Source organism: Mus musculus, chromosome 5, assembly GCF_000001635.26.
Source record: "Mus musculus strain C57BL/6J chromosome 5, GRCm38.p6 C57BL/6J".
In the NCBI taxonomy this organism is placed as follows: domain Eukaryota; kingdom Metazoa; phylum Chordata; class Mammalia; order Rodentia; family Muridae; genus Mus; species Mus musculus.
Window position 1 is genome coordinate 146,795,662 of NC_000071.6, and position 23,482 is coordinate 146,819,143.

The 23,482-nt window shown below is 45.5% G+C and overlaps 1 long non-coding RNA gene across 1 annotated transcript; it reads left to right on the plus strand.

Moving 5' to 3' along the window:
* Positions 1–163: 163 nt before the first annotated feature.
* 1700041I07Rik lies at positions 164–21,905 on the plus strand. The gene is made up of 2 exons (XR_377208.4): positions 164–461; positions 21,556–21,905. It is a non-coding gene; the product is annotated as an RIKEN cDNA 1700041I07 gene (long non-coding RNA).
* Positions 21,906–23,482: the final 1,577 nt, after the last annotated feature.

The window sequence follows — 23,482 nt, forward strand, 5'->3', positions numbered from 1 at the left end:
GATTTGTTTTGATTGGTGATCTGAGGGTAGGACCTTTTCTGCCTTCCACCCAACTCCCCACCACACCGGGTCTGTGGAACTTGGGGCCTAAATTCCGACGAAAGCTCTAAAATCTGATAAGCCTCACTTCATAGTCCAAAGCATTCAAAAGACCGAGAATTTGAACAAAATTTAGTCGAGAAACAGATTTCTGGTACATGAATACTGTTTCCATAGCAATTCCATTGTAAGCGTTGGGGGAGGGGAACACCCACTGAATACAGCTAAGTATTCTGGCAGCTGCTTATTCTCCAGGTATCTACCTTCGTAGTGGCTAGGCCTCCCGCTTTTCTGTAGATACCACGGCAGGGGCTTGGACTCTGGTTTACACCAGTTCAGATCTATGCAATGTTTGTCGCGTTGCTCGCCACTCTAGACTCCACAAGCATAGAGCATGGTCGTACAACATCTATATTTTAAAGGTAAGGATGGGAGCTGGACATATGGCTTAGTTGGCGAAGTGTTTGTGTAGGTGTTCTGAGGTTTCATATCCTCAGCTGAAGTGCTAATCCTACTATGGTAAGGTCATCCTCAGCTATTTAATGAGTTCAAGACCAGCCTGGATCACTTGAGTCCTTGTCCCCAAAAAAATAAATGAATGAAAAGCCAGTCACAGGGAATTGTGACATGCACCTACAATCCCAGCATAGGAAACAGAGAAAGGTGAGTCTCTGTGAGTTCAAGGGCAGCCTGGACTAAATAGCAAATCTACAGATCAGCCAGATCTATGCAGGGAGACCTGGCCTCAAAAATAAATAAAAGAGAATAAACAGCACATGTATGAAATTGTCAAAAAGAAATTAGCAAAAGCCAATGAGTAATTAATTAAAATGTTGAGCAAATAAAACCCTCCAGCTGTCAGTGTGCCGCCTCAGAATTCCTGTCATAGGCTAGGTAGTCTGCTGGATAAGGTTTCATTTTTAAGCTTTATTATTTTTACTTTATGTGTATGGGTGTTTTGCTTGCTCACATGCGTACAGTGTCCGCGGAGGCCAGAAGAAGGCATCAGATCCTCCTGGAACTGGAGTTGTAGAAGGTTGTGAGACCAGATGGATGCTGGGAACCCTTTGAATGCTCTAAGCGTAAACCTTCCAATAACCCCAGAGATCCATCATGCCAGGCTTGTTTTCTAATTGAAGAAGTATAGCATTCATCATTGCACCCCTAGTGAGTGCAGGGCCTGGGTCTATACACACACAGCACAGGCTCTGTCCCTGAAATCTGACGTCTCTCCCTACCTCTCCCAATGAGTCAACCTCTTTGGTTGCATTAATAATGTGGTCTAGCTGTTCAGATAGTAGATGTCAATCAAAATAGCCATAGTTCTAACTCAAGTCTATGTTGGAAATTGTCTTAGGGTTTCCATTGCTCTGAAGAGACACCATGACCAAGGCAACATTCTTATAAAGGACAACATTTAATTGGGCCTGGCTTATACTTTCAGAGGTTCAGTCCATTGTCATCATGATAAAAAGCATGGCAGCATGCAAGCAGACATGGTGCTGGAGAAGGAGCTGAGAGTTCTATATCTTCATCTGAAGACAGCCTGGAGGGAAATCTCCACACTGGGTGGAGCTTGAGCACTAGGAGACCTCAAAACCCGCCTACACAGGGCCACACCACCTCCAAGAAGGCCACACCTCCTCATAGTGCCACTTACCATAGGCCAAGCATATTCAACTCGCCACAGGAATGGAACCCAGGACCTAATTTAGGCTTAGACAAGTGTTAAACCACTGAGTTACACTCCCAGTGCAATGGCTTTTCAAAGCTCACTCACTACTAATCCAGCAAATAAAGTTGAGCATCTGTACAATAAACGTAGGTCTTATATAGGCTGCTCCAGATAAAGTGTAGTCCATAGGTCTAAATACTTGTATGTATTTATTTCACCCTGTCACTGTCTTCAGACACACCAGAAGAGAGCATCTGATCCCATTACAGATGGTTATGAGCCACCATGTGGTTGCTGGGAATTGAATGCAAGACCTCTAGTAGAGCAGTCAGTGTTCTTAACCATTGAGCCATCTCTGCAGCTCCCATGTTGGTATTTAAACACAGATTTAAAGAGGGGGTTAGAAGGGTAAGATGTAGTTCAGGGGAAGAGCATATATTTAGCAAGAGGTCTTGGGTTCAGTCTCCAGCATCAACAAAATAAAACAACCACAACTTAACTAAAAGAAGAGGCTTATCAGCCTCTACTTAAAACTGAAACAATGGTTTCATTCATTCGGATAGATAGATAGATAGATAGATAGATAGATAGATAGATAGATAACACCATCAAGTTTCTGTCACAGATTGCAAGGGGAAGGCTACTTGTCCTGGTACTCAGCAGGGATTGCCTCCTCGTCCCTGCTGGTTCTTCCCTGAACCCAGAAACACCCCACCATACATATGCCTCACCCCACACCTCACACCCCACCCTATCCCCCACCTCCACTCCAGTCATGCGGAGCAGAATACAGAAGCAGCTGGCTGCAATGTGCTCTCCACGGGACAGCAGCTCTTTCACAACAACGGCGTCTAGACTACATTGTCTAGATTCTTTTCTGTTTGTGACACTACATCTTCTGCAGATGTTCCTGACGGCTGAGTCCACCACAGGGAGTGATGAAGACGTCAAAGGCAACAAGAGGGTGCGGGAGATGTGTGCCTTTACCTCTGGTTGGTCCCGCTGAGAGCTCTCTAGCTTCTGCCTGCCTGTTCTGTTCCATCCACAGCAATGAGCTGTTGCTGCTCGCCTGCAGGACGCCTAACCACATCCAGTTGACCCCCTTATCTCTGACCTCTGGAAACTTGTTTCCCTCTTCTCCAACCTGCCCCTCATCTTCCTCATACCCTCTGGGTAGCTCTCCATGGAGTCTGAAGACTTTACTGGCTCCAGAAAGGATGTCCTGGGCCAGTACCAACATCCTTGGTGACGCTGGTACTCCTCGTTGCTCCTCATCAGCCATAGTGGATAGCAACAAAGCCAGAAGTGAATCTCCCAGTGACTTCTGGGAGATACCACCTCTAAATGTGCTCTTGCATCTTCTTCCTTGAGGTCCTGCTGCTCCTGCTGTATACCCAACTAGGTCTCGCCTGTATGCTCCTGACCACTGCAAAACTGCTGGTCAAACCTCAGCTATTAGAACAGCTGAAACGCTCTGCCTTAAAAGGAGGGCTCTGACCTCCCGCCCTCTTCCTCCTAAGTGCCTTCTACACAGGGCTGTTGTGTCAGATAGGTCCTAGTTCTACAGACATAGAGGGTCCCGTTGGAGACCCAGAGGAAGGCTTCAGCACAGCAACAGAACGGGGCGGGGGCGGGGACCCTCTGGTCTTGCTGCTCTTGTTGACACTCCCTGTGGCCACCCATACCCAGAAGCTGCTCATGAATGAGTGTGTGTAGGTGCCTCCTTGGGCCAGGTGTCTTCCCATTGGGCTGGTTTTGGCAGCAGCATCCAGAGTGTATCCATCTTTTACCCGACAGTATCCTCAGTCACCAGGCTGCTCTTATAGCTCTCCACTCTTCCAGAGCCAGATGGCATGACACAGATCATTAGAAAGCATGTCTATTTTTCCTAATCCAAAGCTCAGCAATTCTGTCCTCTCTGGAACTGAACAGGTCTTAGCTTGCTCTAACCTGCTGTATGCTCTGGAAGTAGCTCGCGCGCACACGCTTGCGTGTGCGTGTGCGTGTGCGTGTGCGTGTGCGTGTGCGTGTGCGTGTGTGTGTGTGTGTGTGCATGCACATGCAACAAACTTGCAATAGCTGGTTCTTTTTTTTTTTTAATACCACGTGGATTCTTGGGGTTAAACTCAGGTTTTTTAAGTCTTGACAGCGAGTGCCTTTATCTGCTGAGCCATCTCACTAACTCGGCTTTGGGTGTTTCAACTGGCTGGGCAAAACTTCTACACCAGGTTCTTCTATGAAGGCAGCTTTCTATGACCTGACCACATACCTTCATCACAGTTGTGAAGTCAGAGCTGATAGCTATACATGCACACACATACATACACCACATACACACTCACACACACATTCATGCACACAAATTCACACATGCACACATACGCATCCAGGAAGAACTAACAACAATAACCTCCAGCAAAGAAGTCAGGAGGAAAAAAAATGGACTCTGGCATCTGCCATCTAGATCTAGATATGAGCCCAACGGTGGCTGGAGCTCAGGATCTGGAATTTTATGAACCATGTATCAAAGGTCAGCCCACTTTGCTTGTCAGACTTACCTGTGGCCTAAGCTTCGAATTAGATCTGACTCCTGATTAACATAGCATTTACTGGTGTTCTGGGCCGCCCTTCAAGACTTGCTTTCTGATTTGAATTACAGTAGGGTAGGGTATGAGGAGGAGAGAGAGTATCTAGCAGGGAGCTCAGGTCTCAGGTCAGGTCCCTGCCTCTAGGCCAGCTGAGCCTCAGCACTGCAGGGGCTTTGGGCCACTGGAGACACTTGATGCAGGGAGGAAGGGACAATTAAGTGGAGGAGGAGGTTGCACCTATTAGCAATAAAGACGATCTCACGTACACAAGTATCACATATATAATTATATATATATGATACACACACACATGTCCGAGAAGGTCAGACTCCATTGCAGGAGACATTGCTTTATGGAAAGGGAACTCAGAGAATAGAGAACAGTATTGTTAGCTCCAAAGCATATGTCCAACTCTTCCTGCAGGAGGCACAAGCTGAGGCTGCTTCCCCATCTCTCTAAAGATGGGAAAAAAGGATGAGAGGAAGCTAGAGATCTCCCAACAGATGGAAAATTACATGCTTCAACATGGGTGAGAAGAAATGTAGGTTGTCTACAGCTGTCCCACAGGGCATGTTACAAAGTAACTGAGGACAATACAAACACAGAAGGGATAATTTGGCCCTCAGTGATGTCACTTTAGACAGGTGTCTCTGAGACTGCCATTATCCACGAGTGACCAGTGGAAGCACTGGCCTACCCTAAAACCCTAGGGTTAGTCTAGTCTACGAAGTGAGTTCCAGGCCAACCATGCTGAGTGAGGTTTTTAGTTCTCATCAAACTAAAAACAAATTGCTTCTTTGTTTTTCATGCTATTGTTGGGCTCTTAGTATTACCACTCATTAAAATTAAACATGGCAAAGGCTTCAGAGAAGAAATCAAAGTAGCAGGCCTGTCACCACACAGAAAATTGTGTCAAAAGCCAGCTAGACAACCAGACAACCAGTAAGGATCACACGATCATTTGGATGGTCTCGGAGCAGGGCTGCTTAAGCTGTTTATTAAACGTACCTTCCAGCTGCCCTGAGAACTATCCATGCGACCCGGGGAATAACAACATATTAATCACCCTTCACGAATTAGCTCAAGTGGCTGAGCCTAAAAAGCAGCATGGTAGCTGGGTGTGGTGGTGTAGTGTAGTGGTGCACACCTTTAGGCCTAGCACTTGGGAGATAAAGGCAGGAGGATCTCTGTGAGTTCGAGGCCAGCCCGGTCTACAGCCAGAACCACATAGTCAGGACTGTTTAAAACAAGATAAAACTAAACACTTATTGATAAATGTAACAGGACCCCAGACCTTGGCATAACTGTCTCCATGGTGGAAGTACCATTCAGGCTAGAAATTCAGCATATAGTACCACCTGCCAAAATAAAAACAAAGACTTAATCTCTCAACGTCCACAGTTCTAGGAAAGTCTCTAAATGTACTAACCTTGCTTTTTTACTTCTGTAGTTCTGCTCCTAGCTAACTGTTCTTGTTAACTGAAGTATGTCAACCCAAAACATGGTTTTGGTGCTTAAAGCCTCGCCCTGAGAAAGACTCAAGGCTACACTGCGATCCTGAACACCCAGTGTAGTTGTCAGGCAGCTAACAGACGTTTTATTGGCTTAAACCCATGTTCAAGCAGTCCTCTCTGATGACTACCCCACAACAATAATGAACCACTGTGGTGTTTGAATACGGGCCTGGCACTATTAGCAGGTGTGGCCTTATTGGAGGAAGTATGTCACTATAGGGTTGGGCTCTGAGATCATCCTTCTAGCTGCCTGAAGATAGTCTTCTCCGGTTTGCCTTTGGATCAAGATGTAGAACGCTCAGCTCCTTCAGCACCATGCCTGCCTGGACACTGCCATGCTTCCCTCATGGTGGTAATGAACTGAACCTCAGAACTTGTAAGCCAGCCCCAATTAAATGTTGTCCTTTATAAGAGTTGCCTTGGTTATGATGTCTCTTCAGAGCAGTGGAAACCCTCACTAAGATAGGAGTTGGTACCAGGAGTGGGGTATTGCTGTGTTAGGCCCAACCATGTTTTTGTTTGGAAGAATGTGGATTTGGGACTTTGGATTTGGGAAGCAGGGGAATGATTTAAGTGGGACTTACTGGGCCATCCTAGTAGGACTATGAAAGACATTGATGCTGAGGGTGATTTGAACTGGACGGGGGTCTGTCTGGCTCAAGAGTTTTCAAAGGAGGAGAATGGTAGTGACCTAGACACCGTTCTTGTGATATTTTGGTGAAAAACATGGCTGCTTTTTTGCCCTTGTCTTTAAAGTCTGACTGAGGCTAAAGTGAAAAGATTCAGATTAATTGTATTGACAAAGGAAGTCTCAAAGAAGCCAAGTTTAGATTTTATCCTTTGGATCAATCTTATGAAGAGTATTTTGATCAAGCATAGCAAGCTTAAAAAGAAAAAGTACAAAATATATGGTTCGAGTAATAAAGAGGCAGGAGGAACACAAGAGCTGAATCTTGTGTTCAAGGAGATAAACAGACTAAGGGAGTAGTGATCTCAGGGCGAGATCCCACCCAGCTAAGCTTATTGTTTGTATTTGCAGCTGAACAATGGGTAGTTAGTTTATTATTACTTTTATTTGGACATAAAGAGGAGATATAATCATGTATCAAATTGACATAGGATGACACAAAATTTTGATCTGGATCTTGAAGCCTGATTTCTATGAAAAGCTTAGGCCCAGCAATGGTGGTACATGCCTTTAATTCTAGGAGACAGAGCCATTCAGATCTCTGCATTCAGGGTCAGCCTACAGAGCAGATTCCATGAAACCCAAGCTTAGACAGTGAAGGAGTTGGAAAACAGAAAGCTGGTGATGAAGTAATAGAACAAGGGGGCATGCTCTAGTCCCAGCAAGCAGCAAAACTTGGCAGCTTCGGCCCCATAGCTCTGGTTTTAGAGTCAAGAATAAAAGGCACTACTGGGACAACTGATGCTGGTGATATGTAAATCTTGGGCCAGTGATATGGCTCAGTGAGTAAAAGTGCTTGTTACTAAGACTGATTGCTACTAATTTGATTCTGGAACCCACATGATAAAAAGAGGCCTGACTCCCTTACAACCTTCAAATACGCGTGTGCGTACAACACACATGCATACAACACACAAAATACACAAAATAAATAACTATTTAAAATCAAACAAAGTTTGGTTGAATGTTTGACATGGTAGGATACAGAACATATATTTTTATTTCATTTTACACATATAACACACACATATATTTTTTGGCGGGGAGGGGTTCAAGACAGAGTTTCTCCATGTTGCATTGGCTGTCTGGCAACTTACTCTGTAGACCAGTCTAGTCTTGAACCCAGAGATCAGCCTGCCTCTGTGCCTCCCAAGTGCTGGGATTAAAAGTGTGTGCCACCGCTGCTCAGTGATATTTTGATTTTATATTTGTCAATGCAGGCGGTGAAGTTTCCCCTAAACATATAGTACAAAATGGCAGAAGAGTATCTGGGGCCATTTGAAAACTGTTCTAACTAAACCCAAACCAAATTATACCGAACAACTTTTTTTTTTCTTGAGTCAGAGTCTCCTGTTTCCTAGGCTGGCCACCTTGCTGACCTTGAACTTATGAATCTTCTGCTCTACTCCTCAAGGCTAACATTACCCTGAGTTTCATGAATGCTTGGCACGCACTCTACCAGCTGAACTACAGCCTTAGTAAAATTTTATGAAATTCCTGCTAGCAATTCAAACAGTAATTTGAAAAAAAAAAACAAATACTTTAACACCATACAACCCAAAGCTATACTAATTTGATACTTGTACACTGAGGAATGATGGTAGGGAAATATTCAAAAGCCTATGGTTTCCCAAATTAAACCATGTTTGGGCAAGAGCAGAACACTTTGCAGTAGAAACACTGCAGTTTGAGGTCTAGAAAAGTCTAGAACCAGAGCTGAGATGTTGGGGTGGCATGACAGACAGCATTTGTAGCCCAAAGTCTGGATTTTGTAGGTTTGTACCCAAGGCTACAAGTCACGTGATGCAACCAAGATGCTTGCTTCCAGAACACCTTAGACCCAACGTGGGTTAGATTTTCAATTAATTTCTAGTTGCTGTATATTCAGAATACTTTTATTGTCAAAATTTTCATAACTCCTGCATTCAGTGATACAACTCTGTGTTAGGTCTCCAAACCTCCTAGAAAGCTGGGGTTTAGAACACATTCAAAAGCAGCTGACCCTCAGTTGAGACGCAGATGCCTCTCCCTATACCCCCAAGACAAGATTCTCACTCCATAGCCCTGGCTATCCTGGAACTCTAGACCAGGCTGGCTCCAAACTCACAGGAGATCCACCTGCCTCTGCCTCCTGAGTGTGGGCAGGGATCAAAGGCATGTGTCACCCTGCCCAGCTGCAGATACCTTTTTGAAGGTTCTCACGAGGCGCATTTTCTTTTCCTTCAGGGAACAAAAGAGAGAGCATGTATCGCACTGTGCAGGCTCAGCCTTGGCTCCCTCTGGCTGCCCGGTGGCACAGCAGCATGGATCTGAATAACATTTCTCTCTGTCACTTTCTGACAGTAGCTACTAATTGTCTCGTTGCTATGAGGGAGGAGAAAGGCAACCGGTGATTTAAGGAAGGCAGAGTTTGTTTTGACTCACATACAGTCCCTCATGGTGGGAGACTCTAGGCATGAGAGCTGTGTCCCCAGTCAGGAAGTGGGCAGCAGTGAATGTACCTCATGCCCAGACACCTTCCTTCTTCTATGGTTCAGGACTTTGGGCCAGGGGAATGGTGCCTTCCACGTTTAAGCTGAATCGTTCCATCTCAACCTAACCAACATAATCCCCACTTTTCACATAAATATGTCCAGAAGCTTGTCTCCTGGGTGATTCTAGATCCGGTCAAGTTGACGAACAACATCATGGTAGCTTTAATGTGGTTTTTGAGAAAGGAGAGATAGTCAGGTCTTCTTTCCTGAGCCTTTAATCCCAGCACTCAGGAGGCAAAGACAGGTGAATCTCTATGAGCCTGCTCTATACAGTGGGTGGGGGAGGGGAGGGGAGAGGAGAGGGGGAGGGGAGGGGGAGGGGGGACACATGATTTCTTCAAAACTGTGCCATCCAGTTGAAGAGAGACATTTTAAGGGCAGTACACCACACCTGGGATTTTCTGAAAAGTTCTGGCAACATCCCCATTTGAGATTAATTTGACAAGTGCCGATCTTGTGGTTTCTAGTGTGACAGGGTTCCTTGAGGACATACTGTCTCCTTTGTCAACCATCCAGTGATCACACACTGACAGCATTCCCCTTCCTCTTCTCTTTCCCCTCTGCTGCTCTTTCTTGTCCCTCTCCACTTCTGATGCTGCCCTTTCTGCCTCCCCATCCTCCCTTCCTCTCACTCCTTCCTCCATATTTTTCCTCAGATACCAGCAAGGTTCGTCGCGCCTCTGAGTGTTCACTTGCCATCCTTCCTCCCTAGAACTTCCTCCCTCCTTTTTAGCATGGGAGACATTCAACCTCAGATCCCAACCTATATGTCACCTCCTCAAGGAGGCCTGGCCCGAGCCTGGTGTCACACCCATGACAACTGGGAAACTGTCGGGTGGTATTTTTGTTCACTGGCAGGGAAGAGTACACACTCAGTAAATCGTTGTTACTGAATGAACTGAAACTCATAAAAGTGCATATCCAACTCCAGAGGAGGTCAAAAGTCTGCCCTGAAGGTGTTACCCAGGGTAGCCCATTTGCCTAGCGTGTAGGAGGCCCTGGATCCATCACCACTACCACTACGGAGGGAAAAGAGTAAAATAGTTCTGATATATATGCCCCGCAGTGGTGGTGCACACCTTCAATCCCAGCACTTGGGAGACAGAGGCAGGTGGATCTCTGCGTTTGAGGCCAGCCTGGTGTACAGAGCGAGTTCCAGGACAGCTAGGGTTATACTGAGTAACCCTGTCTCATTTTTTTTGTCTGATATATTCAGTTTATTATGTTGCAGGCAGCATAATAAATGAATTGTCTCCTCCTCCAGCACTGGCAGTACCCCTCCCTGCTGACTTCTCCAGTTTGAGGGTCATATATCAGGCCTTTGCTTCCCAATTTGTTCCTCATCTTGCTCAACTCAAATAACTCTGGGAAATGCAACCCCCTAGCCCTGAGAAAGTCTCGAGAACTGTGTTTAACTTCCCCAACCCAAACTCTCTCATTTCCTCCAATGCTGCTCACTTCTCCCTGCAAGCTGGGTTTATTTTGGTTTATTCTCTATCTGCAGAATCAGGGTTTAACTGTCAGGAGCCTGCACTGCAAATCTGGGGCTCTGACTTGTGGCTTTGCTGTCTCCTCCACATTCACATTTATACATCAGCACCCAACGGACCTCCTTCCCCGACCCTGGTCGGCCCACTGAGGATGCCTTCTGAGAGGCCATGCTTCCCCCAGAGAACGACTCAGATGTTCAAGCAGGGTCCTCGGTGGTAAAACACGGGTATCGCTTTCACTTCTACAGAAAAAGAAAAAAAGAACTGCATGATTATAATATATTGCAAGACTCAGGCAATGCCAAACAACAACAACAAAACCACCCTGAATTTTTAGAATAAAGAAACTTCTGGAACTCCAAAAGTGACCAAATTAATAAAGTGTTTGCTAGGCAAAAATGAGGACCTGAACTCCATCCCTAGCACATGAGCTAAAGCAGGGCATAGACCACGGGTGGATGTAATCCCAGAGGTGAGGAGGTAGAGACAGGAGAATGAGCTCTGGGTTCAGTGACAGACACTGCCTCAAAAACTAAAGTGTAGTTTAGGGATGAACCTGACTGGGGTGGCAAGGGAATGAAGAAAAGAGACAGACAGACAAGACAGACAGACAGACAGATACAGAGCAAGCTGGGATTGGGAGGCCTATGCTCCCAGATGGAGAAACTCCAGTTCCCGGGAAGTTCAGGGTGCTAATTATAGAATTGAACTTAGAGGTGGGGTTTTTGAATAGAGCTAAACAAGGAGGGGTCGTATCGCATACTGTTAAGAAGGAGGCAGGGTTTATGGTTTACAGATGTGTAACAAGGGTAGATTTAGCTGATCTAGGTGGGAGCAGTCTTGGTAGGGGAGCAGTCTTCAGGCCATAAACCTCTGGAAAGGAGAAAGCTAATGAGGACCCCCCACCCCCAGAAACCTAACTTTTTTCCACTAGCTGTCATCTCTTCAAGCTTCCACCACCTCCCAAGAACACCACAGGGTAGGGACCCAGCCTTCAACATCTGGCCTGTGGGAGGCATTGGTGGCTATAGGGGTGATGGCTACAAAACATGATGAGGTACGTTTAAAACCACTGAATTTTAAGATAAGGTCTCTCTATGTAGCCCTGGCCTTCCTGGAACTCACTCTGTAGACCAGGCTAGCCTCAAACTCAGAGATCTGCCTGCCTCTGCCTCTCTATTGCTGGGATTAAAGGTGTGCGCCACCACCCCCAGCTAAAACCAATGAACCATACATTTGCAAATAGCTAACATTTTATCTATTTACATTACGTATGTGTTGCCACAACAAAAATTAACAATCAGAAAACACCAGAGAAGTCTCCCTGGGACTTAGGGGATAAGACAGAATGCCAAAAGCCGGGTGTGGTGGCGCACGCCTTTAATCCCGGCACTTGGGAGGCAGAGGCAGGCGGATTTCTGAGTTCGAGGCCAGCCTGGTCTACAAAGTGAGTTCCAGGACAGCCAGGGCTACACGGAGAAACCCTGTCTCAAAAAACCAAAAAAAAAAAAAAAAAAAAAAACAAAAAAACAAACAAACAAAAAAAACAACCCAGAATGACCCAAAGAATCCATCACTTTGGCTGCTTTGGCTGACATACAGACCAACCCCCTTTGGGGGGGGGGGTGTCACATATTGGACATCCTGCACACAGATGTTTACATTATGATTCATAACAGTAGCAAAATTGCAGTTATGAAATAGCAAGAAAATAATTTTATGATTGGGGGAGTCACCACATGAGGAACTGTATTAAAGGGTCACAGCATTGGGAAGGTTATGACCCACAGCTGTAAATCCTCCTTTTCTGTCCCCCCACCCTAACCCTTTTCATGTCCTTTTAGTTCTTCCTAGAGATCACCTGTCACCTTCAGGGTCTTGATGCAAAGGTGCAGAAAAAGAGATGCATGAAATATGCTTGTGAGTAACATCAGCCCAGGCCTGGGAGCCTGATGCCCTGCCTACCTGCATCCATCCGTGCTTTGTGATAATAGACCTTCGAGTTCCCGAGAGGCACCTTCACCTCCTCTTTTGCATCAGTGCTCACGCTTTGGATTAGGGAGTCAGCTTCTGAGTTGGCCACCTGCCTTCTGAAAGATTCAGCATCTTGCCTCTTCCTCCCTGTAAACTCTCAGAATTGCCAAAAAGCGGAGGCCTTTATACCACCTTGGGGGAAGCCGGACAGAAGCCTCTAGACACCCAAGCCGGAGACCTGGGTATTGTCCGTCTTTCCTTTTACTTCGCAGCCCTATCTCTTCCTGATGCCCGGTCTCTCGTATTGGGTTCTTTTCCTTTCGAAGCCCCACCTTCATAGTGCTTGGGAGCAGCTCTCTGTGACTCTCGCTGCACCAGCCACTGCCTCACCTCACTCTCCTCTAGTCTGTGGTCCTCCCGTCCCTTCTCTACGTGCTTGCCCAGTTACCATCTCCAGTTGCAGATCTGGTCATGGTGCTCCTTGTTGAGGAAACACAACCCCCATTGCCAACGCCTCCCCGACTGCAGCCCCATCTCTCTTCCCACCCACTTCCAGCCTCACTCCAACATCCGGAAGTTCACTGCCTTCTAGGGTGCTTCCATTAGCCTCCGTGTCTGCCCACAATTGCCCCTTCTGTCAGGAGAGATCACATGGATTGTTCTCTGTTGAACCGTCTGTTTACAAGTGCTGTTCCTTGTCGTTACAGTAGTTTCCGTTCCACGGAGTCCTGGCTTGGGCAAGGAATTATTAGATCAGGCTACAGTTGCTCTTCATTCTTCTCCTGGAAAATCTCTCTCACTCCCCCAAGATCTGATGGGGTGTTAGAAGTCCTGAGGACATATTCTGCAGAGAAAATAGGGTGTACCATCCGTGTTTCTTCTCTCTACCTTTCATGCATCAATTACTACTGTATATAGCAGGGTGGGTCATCTTTTCAAAGAATATGTATTAATATTATGTGTATGTGCTTGTGCCTGGAGGGTATATATGTGTACCACATGCATGCAGGAACCCGTGGAGGTCGCAAGAAGCACCAGGTCACCTGGAATTGGAGGTATAGATAATTATGAGCTGTCATGTGGGTTCTGGGAACTGAACCCGGTTTCTCTGCCAGGAACACTAAGTACTCTTTCACTGTGTAGCCCTGGCTGTCCTGGAACTCACTCTGTAGACCAAGCTGGCCTCAAACTCCCAAAGGTCCTCCTGCCTCTGCCTCCCGAGCGCTGGGATTACAGCTTCCTGGAAAACCCTGAGCACTCTTAACCACTGAGCATCTCTCCAGCCCCATGTATCCTGTTTCCACTATCTCATGTCTGTATTCTCTGTTAGAATTTTTTTTCTTTTAAATCATTTATCTATTTACGTCCTTTCCCTGTGTGTGCATATGTGGAGACACACACGTGGAGGTCAGAGGACAACTTGTAGGAATCCGTCTCTCTTTCCACTGCTCTAAGTCCTGGGTGTTGAACTCAGCTCCAGGGCCTTGGTAGTAAACATCTTTGCCCACTGAGCCACCTGTATGTCTCTCTTGAGTGTGACATCTCTTTGCCTCCTCTGTACTCAGAAGAGACCCTGGCAGAGAGCCAGTAATGTTTAATTCCTTCTGAACTTTCTGTCATAAGGGAGTGTTATGACATATAATGTAGCGAGGGAGTACCTGGTAGGCCCATGCCAAGGTCTCCCCCCTGAGAAATTATGCCATGCAACAGATCTAGTATAAGGGATTTATTTGGGGGAAGGGAGGGGAGTGAAGGCCTGGACAAAGGGTAGAGGCAGACAGATGGAAGTAGAGCCACCCACAATGGCAGAGAAGAGGATGGGGCACAGAGAAGGAAAGAGAGGGAGGAAGGGAGGGAGAGAACTTGTGAGGAGAGAGAGAGAGAGAGAGAGAGAGAGAGAGAGAGCGCTGGGGTAGCTAGCAGTCCTTTTATATGCTGGTGACAGCAGATGGTGATGTGAGCTGTTGCTAGGTCTTTAGGAGGTGCCTAGTAGAATCGCCTGTAAGCTAACAGGGAGGAAGCCATGCGTGGGTGCTAAGTAAAGATGTCCATTCGAGTCAGAAGTGGAAGACTTACATTCAGGTCAGAGCAGCCTTCGGGAAGGTGTTCTTTCTAAGTTATTTATTTAGGTCAGGGTTTTCTGTATTCTGAGCTAGGCTCAAACTTACTCTATAGTCAAGAATGGCTTTGAACTCTTTGTTGTTTTACTTTGTTGAAACAGGGTCTCTCTGCATATCTACAAATCCCTGGCTATCCTGAAACTCACTCTGTAGACCAGGACCTCGAACTCACAGAGATCCAATCGCCTCTGCCTCTGGAGTGCTGGGATTAAAAACATGCGCCACACCCCTCTCTGTGAGTTTAAGGTCAGCCTGGTCTACAAATTAGGTTTCAGATTCCAACCCGACAGGGCTACAGAATAAGAACCTGTCTCAAAACAAACAAACAAACAGCAAACAACATTATTTTCAACTCTAGCCATCCAATCATTGCCTCATGAGCATGGTGACAGTCCAAATATTTCCTGATAAGATCTGAAGAGAAACCTGGGTGTTCTCCAATCAGGAGCAAGGCTAGCCTCTCACGTCACTTCTAAAGAGGGTATTATTTTCAGATATTTGTTAACAGGAGACTTTTAAGCCACCTCACACCTCACTTTGCTTTTCTATGCTTGCTCATGACAGTAACTGCTCATCTTCCTTCACAACTGGCACTTCCTGGTTTTGCACATTCCATGTCTGTAACTTTGCCGGCTCCCCTAGTGTCCTTAGGCTTCCTAAGGTTCTTTTGGGGAGATTTCTATTTCTATTTTAACTATTTCTATGAACTTGGAGTTTGACATTTCTTTTTCTTCTGCCATGTGCTGTCCATAGCAAAGTTCGTTTTTCTCTTTGTAATCAAAAATACTGTTTGTCTCTTTTTAGTTCCTGGTCTATTATTTAGATAACCAATTTTTCTACAAAAAAAAAAAAGTTCTTCTATGTTACACCTGGTGTTGTGGTCATCATGCATCTAGAAATGATGACGCAGAGAATTTGCAAAAGCGACTGGAGGTCATGACATTCAGGGTTTACCCTGGGCTCTGGGTGATAGGTCACTTTGCAAGGTTCCTTTAAAAGGGTTTGCCTTTGAGTATATTACAGAAGCCAAGTCTTTACTATAGAATTTCACAGCAAAGCATAGTCTGATTTGAGCTGATTGCCACCCGACACACTAGCTGCTTGAAATGGGTATGGAAGTTGTTGTCTCCTGTTCAGAAATATTGGAATGACAAACCAGGTGGTAAAGCCCAGCATTGGTGGCGCATGCCTTTAATCCCAGCACTCGGGAGGCAGAGGCAGGCAGATTTCTGAGTTCGAGGGCAGCCTGGTCTACAGAGTGGGTTCCAGGACAGCCAGGGCTACACAGAGAAACCCTGTCTCAAAAAACCAGAAAGAAAGAAAGAAAGAAAGAAAGAAAGAAAGAAAGAAAGAAAGAAAGAAAGAAAGAAAGAAAGAAAGAAAGGAAGGAAGGAAGGAAGGAAGGAAGGAAGGATAAAGAAGGTGATTAGGAGTTGTTGGCAGTTGGTGTGATAGAAGCTGGGGGATCATGAATAGAGACCCATGGAGGTTATGTTGGAGCCAGGCCTGAGGTGAGAGAGGTTTCGTGATCAACAGTGTTCAGTTTTCTGAAAATGAGGTTGGTTGGTTGGTTGGTTGGTTGTCTGCTTGTTTTTGGGTCTTTTGAGTCTCAAATAACCAGGCGGGCCTTGAGCTTCTCTTCCTCTTCCCTCTACACTGTGGTTGCATGTGTGCTGCGTGTGCAACCACGTCTGACAAGGGATTCTTTTTTAATGCTCATCTTTTTAGATTATAGAAAGAAACTTAAAAGCGTCCATTCAACCTCATCTGCACCGTAGTTCGTACAGAACTCCCACAAGGATGACTTTGAAGCTGACAGATTACTTTAATTTTATGCCCCATTTTCTTTCATCCCAGTAGCCCATTTGTGAATCAGCAAGGACAAGGGGCACCTCAGCGTAGCTCCTTTCCAGAGTTCGGATATGTCTGCGACGTATGAGTAACATTTTCTGACTCCCAAAACGTTCAGCAGGAAACAGGAAAGCCCGTACTCGGCAATTTGAGAGAATAATTTTGACAAAAGCACAGAAGAACGGAGCGCTGGAATATGGCTCTTCAAAGAGAATGCAATTATGAATCACAATTTCAAAACATATCAACGGAAAGAGAAGAAAATTGCACCGACCAGCACTGCTGAGAGGTACTCGGAACACAGAAAGGCCCACCCCCACTCTCCCAGCCTGTAGCTGTCTCTGTTAGCTCAGCCTAGCCTTCCCTGAACTCAGTACCTGTTTGCTAAGTGCACACGGGTGCAATCAGCATTCCTAAGGAGTTCCACAAGGCCACTTGTGTGTACATAACTATAAATCATCACAGTTAGAGGCCAGCCTGGGCTACAAAGGCAGTTAGTTCAAAGCCAGCCCAGGCTGCAGAGTGAAACTGTTTCTTACAAAACAAAATAAGAGCCTGGAGAGATGGCTCAGTGGTTAAGAGCACTAACTGTTCTTCCAGAGGTCCTGAGTTCAATTCTCAGCACCCACATGGTGGCTCACAACCATCTGTAATGGGATCTGATGCCCTCTTCTGGAGTGTCTGAAGATAGCTACAGTGTACTCACATACATAAAATAAGTCTTTTCAAGGAGGAGGAGGAGGAGAAAACATAATAAGGCCAGCCATGTAGCTCAGTGAGCGAGTCTGTCTAATGTGCGGCAGGCCTCCTGGGACCGGATTTGTGCATCTCTGAGCCTTCACCAGGTCCTTTGTGTAAGAAATTTTTGTTTAGTATTATCCCTCTAGCTATCTTTTGCCCTGGCTGACTCATTCCTGGTCCCTCAAGGCGATTGTTTTGAGGAATTAGTCATCTTAGTGGCTTTCTTTGAATTCATCCCCCAGCACAGCACCTTTCCTGTAAATTCACAGAGGTTAAAGCGGGAAGCATCCCTTTTATGATTCTCTCAAACAAAGTCAGGAAAAACTATTAGCATTTGTTCCCCCAAGGAGTAAGTAAGCAAAACAATGGGTCTAGTGGTACCCTTAAGTCTTTAAAGAATATCATTAAACCAAAAAAAAAAAAAATAAATAGCCAGGCAGTGGTGGTGACGCACGCCTTTAATCCCAGCACTCAGGAGGCAGAGGCAGGTGGATTTCTGAGTTCGAGGACAGCCTGGTCTACAAAGTGAGTTCCAGGACAGCCGGGGCTATACAGAGAAACCCTGTCTCGAAACAAAACAAAACAAAACAAAACAAAACAAAACCCAAAGAATATCATTAACGGGGCTGGAGAGGTGGCTCAATAGTTAAGAGCACTGACTGTTTTTCCAGAGGACCTGAGTTCAATTCCCAGCATCCACGTGGAGTCTCACAACCATCTGTAAGTGCAGTTGGAGGAAATTTAGTGCCCTCTTCTGGCCTCCAAATGTACTGCATGTATATAGTGCACATATGTACAAGCAAGTAAAATCCTCACAGATATTTTTTTAGAATCAAACTACATCCATAGTATTCCATGAAGGAAGCCAACGCATGGAGAAAGAAATCATACATATTCCAGTGGCCCCTGTGTTCTACCATCACCCTCAAGCCTTACCCCTGGGAAAAGCATTCAAATACCACAGCTATTACAACTATTGGGATTGTTCATTGATAAACATAATCATAGTTTACAATGTAGAGAAGAGATGTTATATTGGCTTGGAAGATAAGCTCTCAATTTGCACAAGCACAGAAAATAAGCAAGCAATATTCACATGAAGCAGATGAGACCAATACATTTTAAGTTTCTTTTGTCTTTTTGAAATGTGTACGAGAGAGAGAGAGAGAGAGAGAGAGAGAGAGAGTGTATGCGTATGCATGCGCACCTGTGTGAACTTATGTGCGCCACATTTGTTCAGGAGTCCACAGAGTTTAGAAGGAGTCTGATCCCACTTGAACTGGAGTTACAGGCAGTTGGCGCTGCTGTGTGGACGCTGCTGCTGGGAACTGGGATGCTCTTGACTGCAGCTCCCTTAAAATTGCTTTTGTGTCTTTTTTTTTTTTTTCAATAATTTCGATGGTTTTCCCAACAAGATGACACAGTAAGTTGTATTTCTTTTCTTTTCTTTTTTAAGATTTTTTTTTTTTTTAATGTGAGTATACTGTCTCTCTCTTCAGGCACATCTGAAGAGGGCATCAGATCCCATTACAGATGGTTTTGAGCCACCATGTGGTTGCTGGGAATTGAACTCAGGGCCTCTGGAAGAGCAGTCAGTGCTCTTAACCACTGAGCCATCTCTCCAGCCACATAAGTTGCATTTCATCTGCTGCAACATGAAGCATTCCTAAACAAAATCAGTAAAGTCAAGACAGTTTGAAGTTCAAGGGCATCCCTGGCTGTAACTTTTTCTTTCTCTCCTTCTTTTGTTTGTTTTGTTTGTTTGTTTGTTTGTTTTTGCCTTTTGTTTGTTCATTTTTTGAAACAGGGTTTCTCTGTGTATCCCTGGCTGTCGTGGAATTCTCTCTGTAGCCTAGGCTGACCTCAAACTCAGAGCTCTGCCTATCTCTGCCTCCTTAGTGCTGGGATTAAAGGCGTGCACCACCATGGCCTGACTAATCTCTCTTTTCTTTTACTATACCCAACCTCTGATGTTTTATTATAATGACACAAAACAGCTCTGATACAAAGAGAAAATATCAAAGCTATAACCAGACGTGGGAATGAGATGGCTACTTATGAGAATCAGAAGCAAAAAAAGAGCCATGAGAGGCAGAAACTGGAACATAGGGGTGTGGATCTCAGAACAGACAGTGAGGACTGACAGTCTTGCCTTCTCTTCGATGATGATGACATTACGTAAATGTGCTCTAGATTGAATTAGACTCGCAGGAGAAGCCAGAGGAGGCTAGAGCATTGAGTCCTCCGTCTCTGCACTCCATCACCATCTCCAAATCCCACTTCCTGGTCTCCACTTGGTTTCTGAGGATCTGTCTATAAGGGGAGGGAGGGCATTGTGGCATCTCCAGGGCTTCCCACCTCTCCTCCTCCATCCCCAGCTCAGTTTAATTATGCCACGCCTCCTTCTCTGCAGTCTGTTGTTTGACTGAAGGTCTGCTGCGCTGCACTTACAAGTTCAAAGTAGAACCAAGTGATTTGACTGAATCCATAGAAAAGTCTGTGTCGTTGCCTTAGGGTTTCATTGCTGGGGACAGACAGCATGAACGCAGCAAAGGACAACATTTAATTATGGCTGGTTTACAGTTTCAGAGGGTCAGTCCATTATCATCATGGCGGGAAGCATGGCAGCGTGCAGGCAAATACGATGCTGGAGAAGGAGCTGGGAGTTCTTTATCTCTATCTGCAGGCAGCAGAAGGGGACTGTGTCACTGGACTGAGCTTGACCACAGGAGACTTCAAAGCCAGTCCCTACAGTGACACACTTCCTCCAACAAGGACACACCTTCTAATGGTGCCACTTCCTATGGGCCAGGCATTCAGATACTTGAGACTATAGATGCTATACCTATTTGAACCACCACAGTCATTAAAGCTATGGTATAACTGAACAAAATAGGTTCTTTTAGAGATGGTTCAGCAATTTATATACTGTTCTTGGAGAGGTCATGAGTCCAGTTCCCACCAAAAGGCTCATAGCTGCATGCACGCACACACACACACACACACACACAATTTAAAGTAAAATCTTAAGAAAAAGGAGTTTTCTAAATCCTTTGTTTTATATAGCTCAAAATTGTGTAGTTTTATTTAGTTTTATATTTGTGTTTCAACTTTTGTATACAAACTGGTTTCCATCCAGTTTCAAATTTCCTTCCTATATGGTGGAGTTTTATGTAGTTACTCAAAGGTCCTGTTTCTCATTAAGCTCTTCCAGGTTGGGAGACAGTCAGTGTGTATAATTATTTTTCTCAAATACAACCTTCCAAGAGGCCCTTCCCCTCCTGGCATGTCTCCCCTCTGATTTGGATTCCTGTTCAGTTTGGAAGGCGTACATCCTCTGTTAAACATTTTAAGAAAAAAAATGTATGTCGAAATAAGCTTTCTGAGTGCTCAAGATCTAATTTTTTTATTATTTTTTTTTAATTATGGGGGAGGGTATGGGGCAGGGCAGGGAGTGGGGAATAATGCCCTTGAATGTAGGTGCACACAGAAGCCAGAAGAGGGCGACAGGTGCCTAGAAGCTGGAGTTACACATGGCTGTTAGTTGCCAGGTGGCTGCTGGGAATCAAACCAGAGTCCTCTAAAAGAGCAGCCAATGCCCTTAACCACAGAGCCATCTCTCCAGTCCCTAGCTACCAACTTTAGAATCACATAGCCTATTAGCTGTGCTCCGGGGCGCACCTCTGACATATGTGTGGTGATAGTGACAGTTGTCTAAGCTGTCTTTTCAGAAACTTAACCCAATGGGAATCACCAAACCTTTTCTTAGGTCCGTGGGTGTCTGATGAGTAGGTGACTTTTTTACATCAGTGAAATCTCCTGCAAGTCTTACCTCACTGACTGGCATACTACACAACAGTGGAGCAGGTTTGGTTCAGAAAAAAAAAAAAAAAGGTAGATTGAATTTTTTTTTAATATATATAAGTGCACACTGTAGCTGTACAGATGTTTGTGAGCCTTCATCTGGTTGTTGGGAATTGAATTTAAGACCTCTGTTCACTCCGGTCGGCCCGGTCAGCCCTGCTCACTTAGGCCCAAAAATGTATTTATTATTATACATAAGTACTCTGTAGCTGTCTTCAGAAGAGGAGGCGTCAGATCTCATTACGAGTGGTTGTGAGCCATCATGTGGTTGCTGGGATTTGAACTCAGGACCTTCAGAAGAGTAGTCAGTGCTCTTAACCGCAGAGCCATCTCACCAGCCAGTAGATTGAATTCTTGAAGTTTGTCTATGTACAGCTTACTTATTCCTTGCGTGTGACATCCATAAATATCACTCACAGGTACTAATATTGTATTTGGTTTTGTTTATTCCTGACAACGTCTCCCAACATCCCCCAGCCTGGCCTGAAAAGATGTACATCTCCACTCCACACATCCACATCATCTCAATACCCCAGCAGGAAGAGCGTGCCCCGGAGTGCATACCCCAGCGTGCGTCATGCGTGAGCACAAAAGCAGAGTCATCCTTCTTGGTCAAAGCTCTTACCAGTAACAAGACTGCTGAAATGATGAGGAATCAAAAGAAGACACTAGAACTTTCCAGGATTGTACATCTTAGACTGCTCACTCCTGCATATGGTCCCTGCTCCAGGGGATGTATACCTCTGAATCCTGTGGCCCAGAGAGCTTACCCCAATGCCACGATTCACAAACGGTACACTTGAGAAAGGAGCGCTCCCTCGACACTAGATCAGAACATGTGTTATTTCCTTTATCAGTTAGGTACCACGGCCGGCCCATGCCAGCATGATGGGTGGCTTCGGCTTGCCTCCTCCACCACCATCCCTGTCCCCCTGCTGAGCCCTACAGGCTGACCAATAGGATTGCCTTTCACTGAGTTTGGCTAAGTGGACTTGCCAGTAGGAGACTGGGAAGTCGGTCACCAGCTGAGGCTGCATATTTATACCTGTGGGTTTCTCTCAGTGTGGTGGCTGTGGGTGGAATGCTCAAGGAGACACCCTGGCTCCCAGTTTGCTGCAAATGATCTAGAAACACTTTTATTACATTTTCTCCTCTACCAGCAAAAGCACTTTCCCTTCCCGATCAAGGACAGCAAAACGTCATCGCCACTACCTTGTATCGGGGCAGAATCAGCTCCTTCTGTTAGCATTCAATACCGTTCACAGGTTTTGTTTGACAGTTCACAGTCACACTTATGTCTATAATTGGATCTCGTGAGCAGGAAAGACCTAGAACCATCAGTCACGTATGAATGTCAAGGTGCAGAATGTAAGTAACAGGCCCTATACTGGAGACCCTCCAAGGATCTTGGGGTCTATGGGGACATTTTTTTGGAAGGTGACAGATAGTATTTGCATCTGGCCCTGATGATCAGCAGTCTCTGGACTGTAGAGGTCATTGAAACCGTGTTTTGGCTTTTCCCTTAATCTAATTCCTGGGTGAGTTCTCTAAAACAAGTCCAGGCTGCGTTATATGAAGCCGGACCATCGGACTCCACAGAAGAAATGAACCTGGCAAACAGAGGTGCAGAGACACCAGCCCTATCATCTTTTTTTTCCCCCTGAATTTATTTATTTGTTTGTTTGTTTATTTATTATATTTTTTATTACGTATTTTCCTCAATTACATTTCCAATGCTATCCCAAAAGTCCCCCATACCCCCCCCCCACTCCCATACCCACCCATTCCCACTTTTTGGTCCTGGCGTTCCCTGTACTGGGGCATATAAAGTTTGCGTGTCCAATGGGGCTCTCTTTCCAGTGATGGCCTACTAGGCCATCTTTTGATACATATGCAGCTAGAGTCAAGAGCTCCGGGTACTGGTTAGTTCATAATGTTGCTGCACCTACAGGGTTACAGATCTCTTTAGCTCCTTGGATACTTTCTCTAGGTCCCTATCATCTTTTTACTGGTGACTCTTTTTTTTTTTTTCCACTTGAAAAGATGCTCAGGGCTCTTAGAGAGGAGTGTACATGGCAGGCCCTGGGTCTCAAATGCCTACGTAATGTCAATTGCTCACTATGGAAACACTCAGTAACCGTCACTGCAAAGCTTAAATGGTATCACAGTGGGATGGAGTCTTTACCTCACCCATCATGAGTCACACCCGGGGCCAGTAAGATGGCTCAGCAGCGAAAGACACTTGGGTCCAGTTCCTGGGACTCGCAGAAGCATGGCAGGCGAGAACCAACTCTACAAGGTTGTCCTTTGATCTTCACAAAGCACTTGGCATGCTCCCACACCCACATCTGCTCAGCTTCTTCGGTGCCCTGGCTTCATTTCTACCCACACAGAACAGCACAGG